The sequence below is a fragment of the Paralichthys olivaceus genome, chromosome 13 (assembly GCF_024713975.1).
Source record: "Paralichthys olivaceus isolate ysfri-2021 chromosome 13, ASM2471397v2, whole genome shotgun sequence".
NCBI classification, from domain to species: Eukaryota; Metazoa; Chordata; class Actinopteri; order Pleuronectiformes; family Paralichthyidae; genus Paralichthys; species Paralichthys olivaceus.
This window is the reverse complement of record NC_091105.1, coordinates 24,535,178-24,545,068: the sequence shown is the minus strand read 5'-3', so window position 1 is coordinate 24,545,068 and position 9,891 is coordinate 24,535,178.

Genomic DNA, 9,891 nt, shown 5'->3' with positions numbered 1-9,891 from the left:
TTTTCCCTGTCAAAAGTTTTTTTAGTAGTTTTTCCTTACTAGGGTTAGGTTAGGGTAAGGGGGTAATAGCCAGCATGCCCAAATGGCGGTCTTCAGGCACGCTATTTCCCAGGCGTGGCACCTTGACCTACCACCCCATTTATGTGGTCGCTCTGTCCACCGCCCAGCCGCAACGACCTTCCGTTTCTGAGATCTGGCACTTCCGTGACGGTGGACTATGACAAATCTGTATCTCGGTCTCGTTGGTCGTAGAGACTCGGGCACTGGCATGATCAGCTTGGTCAAATTATGTCCAACGGATCGTGGTTCCAAGTCTCTACGACCTACGGTTCCGGAGATATTCACAAAAAACAACTCCCCAATGTAATCGAATGGGATGGTCAGTAGTGAAAATTTGTGGGTTAGGGTTAGTGTGGAGGCCAAAATCTTTCCTCCAGAATTCTGTTAGGAGCATGTTTCAGGTCATATGGATTCGTTGGTAGTGGTTTGTAGTGTTTGATTTTTCAGTCCAATACATTGAGTTGGTCAAGGAGGGAAGTGGTTAAGATTAGTAAAAATTACTGGTCCGGGTGTCCTATTGATACTAAACCTTAATCCATGAAAGGGTAATAAAAGGATTAGGTTATTGGACTCTTTGGTCTGGCCTCTGTGATCCTAGGGACTGTCCAGGTTGGCTCCATCCAGCAGAGTTTACTCCTGTGTGGTTTTTCTTTGCATTTTTCACATTATTCATTGTAACCCTTCTTGCTCAAGTTCATGTCCCTGGTAATGAAGGAAAGTTCTTCATCTGTCCATGTTTTGAATGTTTTTGCTGGCAGGTACATGGCTTGTGACCTCTCCATCGGCCTGAGGTCATCCTGCAGCTCAACGATCTGGGCATCATCCTCAGGCTGAATGGTGTCTTCTTGTTCCTCCCATGTCTTCTGTGTTGTGCGTGGGGTAAGGCGCAGGTGAGTAGGTACCACAGCATGGTAAGGAATGTCTTCATGAAGCTTCCACATGATCACGTTGTATATTTTTTCTCAAAGTGAACTTGGACTGTATCTACATCTTTTGCAGGTCAGCCTGTGAGCATGCAGGGCTCATTTCCTGCAGAAAGTCGACATAGTAACCGGTCATGACCATGTCAATCACATGGCATTGAATCGTGCCACTCCAAGGTTCTCTCTGTATGTCTTGGTCAGTGTGTCCACCAGGTACCCCAACATGCTTCGGAGCACTGTACCCAGACCCATGGCTGGAGCGTCCATGAATGGGACCAGTACTGCTTGTTGTTCCAGTAGGCGTGTAAGTCTGGGGAGATTAAAGTGTTCTGATGGGTTGAGGATGCCTGGCACTGCACCTTTAGACCTCACCACTTGTTCTAGACTGCACTCCAGCTGACATATCATCCTGTCAGTGAGGTCCCTCATATTTCTTATGTAAGTCTCTGCCCGTGAGACCACATAAGTCTGGAAATTAGGGTGTGACAACCTGCATGTCACTATGGCCCCAGTGACAGGATGCATAAAGGGCATCTGAATGTGGGCGTGTGGTGAGTCCAGATATAATTGTACAAAGGTCACCTTCCCATCTTTGGCAAACACCCATCAACTCCTTGGTTACATCCATCCCACTGGGGTCCAGATTATTCTGGAAGTTGGTTGTCTCGTGCATCCCCAGGGTGCTGAAAAATGTTCCCCTCAAATCAAATCGGATCTTGCAATCCGTATCGTGATAAAAGGAGGTGTGTGTCCTTTTCCTTTGCTGACATGTTGCATGCAAAGTGAAAAGACACCGCCTTGCATCACTGGGACTGCGTCAAAAATGTCTGTGACATCCACCTCCTCAATATCTTTCTGCCCAAAGTGGTTGAGCGTGGTGGACTGTATTCCCATGGTGAAATCTGCATGCAGGAAATCTGCAATGTTGTCATATCTTGAGAATTTCTGTGTCAAAGTGTTGGTTGAGAACGCCAACATCACACAAGTTGTTTTCAGCAGCCATCTCTCATGCATGTGCACTGCTCAAGTGTCAAAATTCATATGAGGAGGAGTAAAGACATTTCTCTGAGTTAGGCATTGTAAAATAAGCTTAGGCAAACTTAATTAACTGCCAACTTGCCTGAAAGAAGGGTTAGGGTTAGGGCAGAGGATGTCACACCTTGTTAAAGCCCTATGAGACATATTGTGATTTCTGAATATGGGATATACAAAGAGAATTTGATTGATTTATTGAAACAAACTGGAGCATACTGGAGTGGATATGCACCTCACAAACTGGGTATACTACTTCACCAACAGACCCCAGTATGTGAGGATCCGGGACTGTGTGTCGGACACAGATGTCTGCAGTACGAGGGCCCCACAAGGAATGGTCCAGGCTCCGCTTCACCCTCTGCAGATTTCACCAACCACTCACCCTCCTGTCGCCTGCAGAAGTTCTCTAATGACTGTGATTGTCAGCCTCATCACTGACGAGGACGAAAGGGCATACAGAGGACTGATGCAGGACTTTGTGGACTGTTGCCAGTGGAACTGTCTCCAGATCAATATGGGAAAAACCAAGGAACTTTGTGGTGGATTTCCGCAGGCACACACACTCCCCCCGATACCAATGTACAACCAGGGAATGGAGTTAGTGACCTCATATAATTACCTGGGTGTTCGCCTTAACAATAAACTGGACTGGACCAATCATGCCAGTGCATTATTCAAGAAGGGCCAGAGCAGATTGTATCTGCTCAGGAAACTGAGGTCTTTTGGAGTGCAGGGGTGACTCTGTGGTGGCATCTGCCATCTTCTTTGGGGTAGTTTGCTGAGGCAGCAGCATTTCAAATGCTGACAGGAAGAGACTGGAGAGATTAATTAGGAGAACCAGCTCAGTCCTGGGATACCTGCTTGACCCAGTGGAGGTGCTGGGACAGAGGAGGATGATGGCAAAGCTGTCTTCTCTCATGGACAACCAGTCCCACCCCATGCAGGACACCATCACAGCACTGGGTAGCTCCTTCAGCACCAGAGTGATTCACCTTAAATGTCTGAAGTAGAGGTCTCCAAGTAATTCCTTCCTGCAGCAGTAAGACTGTACAACCAGCTCTGCTCCCAGTAAAACTACATGCATATTTAAGCATTACTTTCATACCCAATTCTACATTTTAAGCTCTCTGTTAATTTTTCTGTTCTGTGGAAGCTTTGTGCATACCAAGACGGCAGCAAGTCAAAAAAGAACAACAAACAAACAGCTGACAACAGCCCGTTTAGCTGACAACAACCCGTTTAGCCGACAACGTGGAGCTCGCTGAGCTAGTTAAGCTAGCAATTGTCCATGAAAATGCAGAGACATTGCATGTTCTTGCTTTCCTGTCAGATGCCATACCACGGTGGTTTCCTAACCTGGGCTCTGTTGAAATTATGCGTGCACACTGCGTAGGTGCCCGAAAGAAGACACAAATGGCAGACCTGTGCCTTGCACTTTCAATCCTCAAGCTGCTGTGCTTCACTGACAGAGATAAGATCCTGAAAGAGGTGCGCGGCCGTGGAGTTGGAGGGAAGGACCATCTGCTTCACCCCGGACTACAGCCTGCACACGTTCAGGCACAGGCTGGCCTTCTCCGCGGCAATGGACGCTCTGCAGAAACTGGATTTCGCACCTTTCTCCTCTATCCTGCAAAACTTAAGGCGACGCGAGGAGGAGTAAACCATTTTTTCAACACCCCACAGGAGGTAAAGGATTTCATCAACTCTCTCGGTGAATAGTCTACAACTGCACAGGTAATCCAACCAGCTGGCTAGTTTAATGCTAATGTAATCAGATGGAATGTAAACGGGCTGAATGGTCAAATTAAGCGTATGGCCTGCTTAGACCTCTTACGCAGACAACATGTGGACGTTGCCTTTATATAGGAGTCCCACTTAAGAACTATAGATGTCCGCCGATTTTCAAATAAACACTATTATGTGGCCGCCTCAGCATCACTGGGCACTAAAACTAGGGGGTCACTAGTAGTACTGAGACGTAACCTCTCGATAATTCTTATATTAAGACTATTCTATCTGGATGTAAATTTGCTATTATTTCACTTTATGCTCCATCCCAATATGAACCAGAGTTTTTTCCCAGCTTAACAGAAGTCTTATCCTTGGTGCAGACATGAATTGTACTGTAAATGTGATATTGGACAAATCTGCTCAGTGCTTCACAGCCACACAGCTACAAGCATCAAAAGACTTTCAGAACTTTCTGTCAGTATTTAGCTTAACAGACCTTTACCACACTATCAACCCCACATCTAAACAACACTTTTTATTCAGCGAGACATCACAGTTTCTCCAGAATAGATTATATATTAACTTCAGCTACTTCCCTTTCTAAAATACATGATGTTGTTATCAAGCCTTGTTCTTTATCAGATCATAGCATTGTCGCAGCACGCTTCACACTCCTAGGTACACCCCTTAGAGCTCCACGTTAGCGGTTCAATGTCTCACTTCTCAAAAATTGAGATGTCTGCACTTTTCTCAAAGAAAAGTTAAACACTTTTATAGATGTTAATGCAGGCTCAATAGATGATCCTAGATTTTATGGGACGCTATAAAGGGCTGTATTAGGGACTCCTCAATCTCATTCTCATCCCACTTTAATAAGAGTAGACTAAATAAGATAACTGGAGAATAATCTCACCCAGCTAGTGGCGCAACAACAAACCAAATATTCTAAGGCATTACAAGGCAGAATAGCTGTGACAAGAACTGAGTTGAACGTTTATTAAGACGTAGGGCGGAGTTCTTAATGCACAGGACCAGAAGAACATATTATTTTAATGGCACTAGACCAAGTCACCTTTTAGCTCTAAGACTGAAAAACCATGAAAAATACCTAAATATTACAGCCATTGAAACACATCTTTTTACCCTTAGCAATCCACTTGATATCGATTCTGAAATTAAATCGGAATCGATATCAAGTGGATACTATTGGATATGATTAATACAGCCATTGATAAGGGTGCATTTAATTCTAGCACTAACACAGCTATAATTACAGTCCTGCCCAAACCGAATAAAGATTTAACTAAATGTGGTAACTACAGACCTCTCTCCCTCCTGAATGGGGATGTTAAACTATATGCTCAACCCGGTACTTGCAACCCGGTTGGAGATACATCTTACAAAACGTATACACAACGACCAAACTGGCTTTATTAGAACTCGCCTAGCATCTGATAATGTGCTTCGCCTGTTACACATCATTCATGTAGCTAGTAGTATTGATCCCCCTTGCTCGGTTCTATTGTTGTGTAACCCGGTTAAAAACATTAAGCAATATCATTTCATCCAAGATTATAAATAGTGTGATTAAAAAGGGTTGAAATTCATTAAAATGTTATAAAAATGTTAAAAGCTGTTTAGAAATTATATGTATTTTTTTTATTGTTTTATTTGAAAGATGATGTATCTGTATAAAACTGTTTGAACTGGCATTTATGGGATTAATAGAGAGTGGCCACAACGTGACATCTCAGGTGTGTGTTTTTTTGGGGGGTATGAGAGAAGAGAGGGAGAGGGCAGAGGTAGAGGATACAGAAAAATAGTGGGGAAAAAGTGTAACAAAAAGAGACTGTGGAGCAAGCATAAGAAACCAGGTCGTGGAGGCATTCAACCCGGACTCTCCAGAGGACTTTATGGTGCCTATTCTGTTTGTTTGAGTGAACTACTCAACTCGTTACGAGAGGACGACGTGGAGCTGGCAGCTAACACAGTAGCTCGTAGATCGGCGGGATTTTGCTAAGGTAGCAGAAAGCTACCTGTGAGGCAGAGACGGTGGGAAAGGAGCGTGGAGCTGCAGACGACGAGCGAGCACCGCAGCATCGGCAGTGACCGATCTTCTCCTCAACTCACCTCTTCTCCTGCCATCAGCCCGTGTGAGGGGCTACAACACTGGTCGATAAGTTGCTTTTTTCTTACTGTTGTCCGGTAGGGGTGAAGCAGCCATTGTGTTTGAGGCTTCAACGAACCCAAGCTACACCCAGGCCTGCATCGACTGTATAAAGGGGCACCCCATTTTATTTTCAATAAGTTAATAAGAGTGCCGGCTTTAGCAATAAGGTGTGTGGGTCCACAAATTGTAAGGCTTTGATATCTGTGGTACATTGTTTCTTTAAAACAAAACAAATAATATTTTATTTACTGTATTTACCTTGAGAAGAAGGATTTTTCAGTTGCAGTATTATTTTCCTGTGAGGGAGGGAAATTCCTTTACAGTGTCTGCCTTTAAAAGGAGGTAATTTATTTTGAAGGTTTAAAAGAGAAAGAACATTCATATTTGCATTTTATTTTTACATTGCCTTGATCATTTAATTATTGACTAAATAAATGAGAACTCATTTTCTAAACCGGGTGTTGTGTATTTTATTACTTACCTTAAAAGAGAAACTCATTTAATTCTGAGAGACACATCGAGACCTGAGGGGTTTAAAATCTTTATTAAAAATATAAATCTTTATTAAAAAATATCACTTTTTGTAAGACGGAGCATGTAGGCTGATGACATCTTTCTTTGTGTAGGCAGTGCTGGTTCCTCAATCCCACATTTGCTTTCCTTTTTTGATACATTCAGTTCACTCTCTGGATACAAAATCAATTGGACAAAGTCAGCGCTGATGCATTTAAACTAAGCTGCACTTCAAGTTCCCCTGCCCTCCCATATATCAGTAGTTAAAAGCTTTAGATATCAAAATCAAATCAAATCAAATTTTATTTGTATAGCCCAAATTCACAAAACACATTTTGCCTCTGAGGGCTTTACAATCTGTACAGGGAGTGACACCCTCTGTCCTTGGACCCTCGGTTCAAGTGAGGAAAAACCCTTTTAACAGGGAAAAGAAGGTGAAAGAAACCTCAGGGAGAGCCACAGAGGAGGGATCCCTCTCCCAGGATGGACAGACATGCAATGGATGTCACATGTACAGAACAACGCAACAGAAACATATTGTATGATTACAATGAAAAACAATGATTACAGTAGCAGTGGTGGTAATATGTAACAATGCTACAATAATAAACATGTTAATATTAATGTCATGGAATTATGACTAATAGTAATAACAAGAGTGGATGTCAGACAGGGCCATGGCAGTAGTGGGAACCACGATCCAATACAGGGAGTAGCCATGATCCATGACAACCTGCTGGACGAGAGAGCACAGAAACTCCAGGGAAGAAGTTTAGTTAGTAACATACATTAATGAGACATGTATGTTTAGAGATGGGGATGATAATAGAGAGAAGGGGGGGGGGGGGGGGGTGTCCCCCAGCAGTCTAATCATATAGCAGCATAACTAAGGGCTGACCTGAGCCAGCCCTAACTATAAGCTCTATCAAAGAGGAAGGTCTTAAGTCTACAAAGTGTTGACCGTGTCTGCCTCCCGAACCCAAAATGGTAGTTTGTTCCTAAGAAGAGGAGCTTGATAACTGAAAGCTCTGGCTCCCAATCTACTTTTGGAGACTATGGGAACCACAGCATTCTGAGAGTGTAGTGTTCCGGAGGGGTAGTATGGTACTATGAGCTCTTTAAGATATGATGGTGCTTGCCCATGAAGAGCTTTGTATGTGAGGAGGATAATTTTAAATTCTATTCTGGATTTAACAGGCATCCAATGTAAAGAAGCCAAAATGGGAGAGATGTGATCTCTGATCTTGGTTACTGTTAGAACACATGCAGCATTCTGAATTAGCTGCAAAGTCCTAAGAGACTTATTGGAGCAACCTGATAACAAAGAGTTGCAATAGTCCAGCCTAGAAGTACCAAATGCATGGACTAGTTTTTCTGCATCTGCTTGAGAAACAATCAGGAAACAATGCGTCTAATTTTGGCGATGTTACGTGAGTGGAAGAAAGCAGTCTTGAAATTTGTTTTATATGGACATTTAAGGATAGATCCTGATCAAAAACAACTCAGAGATTCTTAACGGTGGAGCTGGAGGCCAGGGTGACCCCGTCTAAAGTAGCTACATCTCTAGAAAGAGAGTTTCTGAGGTTTTTGGGTCCAATTACAAGAACTTCAGTCTTGTCTGAATTTAGCATCAGAAAATTATAGGTCATCCAACTTTTTATATCTTTAAGACATTGTTGAAGTTTAGTTAACTGATTGGTTTCATCAGGCTTGATCGATAAGTATAATTGGGTGTCATCGGCATAAAAATGAAAATTAATGGAATGATTCCTAATAATGTTCCCTAAAGGAATCATATATAAACTGAATAGAAGTGGTCCTAACACAGAACCTTGTGGGACTCCATGACAAACTTTGGTATGTACGGAGGATTCATCATTGATATGAACAAACTGAGATCAATCTGAAAAATAGGACTTAAACCAGCTTAAGGCAGTTCCTTTGATGCCAATTTGATGTTCCAGTCTCTGGAAAAGAATTTGATGGTCAATGGTGTCGAATGCAGCACTGAGATCTAACAAGACAAGTACAGAGATGAGTCCTTTGTCTGAAGCCATTAGGAGGTCATTTGTAACTTTGACTAGTGCGGTCTCTGTGCTATGATGCACTCTAAATCCTGACTGAAAATCCTCAAATAAACTGTTCTTATAAACTGGAGAAAGTCACGCAGCTGATTGGCTACAGCTTTCTCAAGGATCTTCGAGAGAAAGGGAAGATTTGATATTGGTCTGTAATTGGCTAAAACCTCTGGATCTAGAGTGGGCTTTTTAAGTAGAGGTTGAATTACAGCTACTTTAAAGGAATGTGGTACAAATCCCGATAATAAAGACAGATTAATCATAGTCAAAAAAGAAGGGCTAACTAGAGGTAGAACATCCTTGAGCAGCCTGGTTGGGTTGGGGTCTAAGAGACAGGTTGACAGCTTTGATGAAGAAATTAATGAAGTTATTTGATGAAGGTTGATGGGGAAAAAACAGACTAAAAATAAATCAGGTTTTATAGCTGTTTTCAAACTTGCTGTGTACAAGTGCAGATCAGTGCCTGTTGAGTGCAAGAGGTGATGAATTTTGTCTCGAATAGTTATAATTTTATCATTAAAGAAGCTCATGAAGTCATTACTACTTAGACCTAACGGAATAGATGGCTCAATAGAGCTGTGGCTCTCTGTTAGCCTGGCTACAGTGCTGAAGAGAAATCTGGGGTTGTTCTTATTTTCCTCTATTAATGATGAGTAATAGGCCGCTCTGGCATTACGGCGAGCCTTCCTGTATGTTTTAAGATTATCTAGCCAGACTAAACGAGATTCTTCCAGTTTAGTGGCACGCCATTTACATTCAGATTTACGTGCCTCTAGCTTTAAGCTGCAAGTCTGCTGGCTATACCATGGTGCTAACCTCCTTTGTTTAATTATCTTCTTTTTCAGAGGTGCAATAGAGTCAAGAGTTGTTTGTAATGAGCCTGTAGTACTATTAACAAGATGATGTATTTGTGAGGGGCTAAAGGAAGCAGACAATTCCTCTGCTACATTGAGACATGGCATTGAATTCAATACTGAAGGAATCACTTCCTTAAATTTGGCTACAGCACTATCAGATAAACATATGCTGTAGGAGTTTCTGCCAAAAGGCTTATAGTCCAGTAATATGAACTCAAAGGTTATTTAAAAATGGTCAGACAGAAGAGGATTCTGTGGAAAGACTGTTAGATGATCGATTTCAATGCCATATGAATAAACAAGATCAAGAGTGTGGTTCAGACAATGAGTCGGTTCATTGACACTCTGACAGAAGCCAATTGAATCTAATAGAGAAATAAACGCAGCACTAAGACTATCATTGTGGTTGTCCACATGAATATTAAAATCACCTACAATAATGACTTTATCTCTTTTAAGGATCAAGCCTGATGCAAACTCTGCAAATTCAGATAAAAATTGTGAGTAAGGACCGGGAGCTCGAT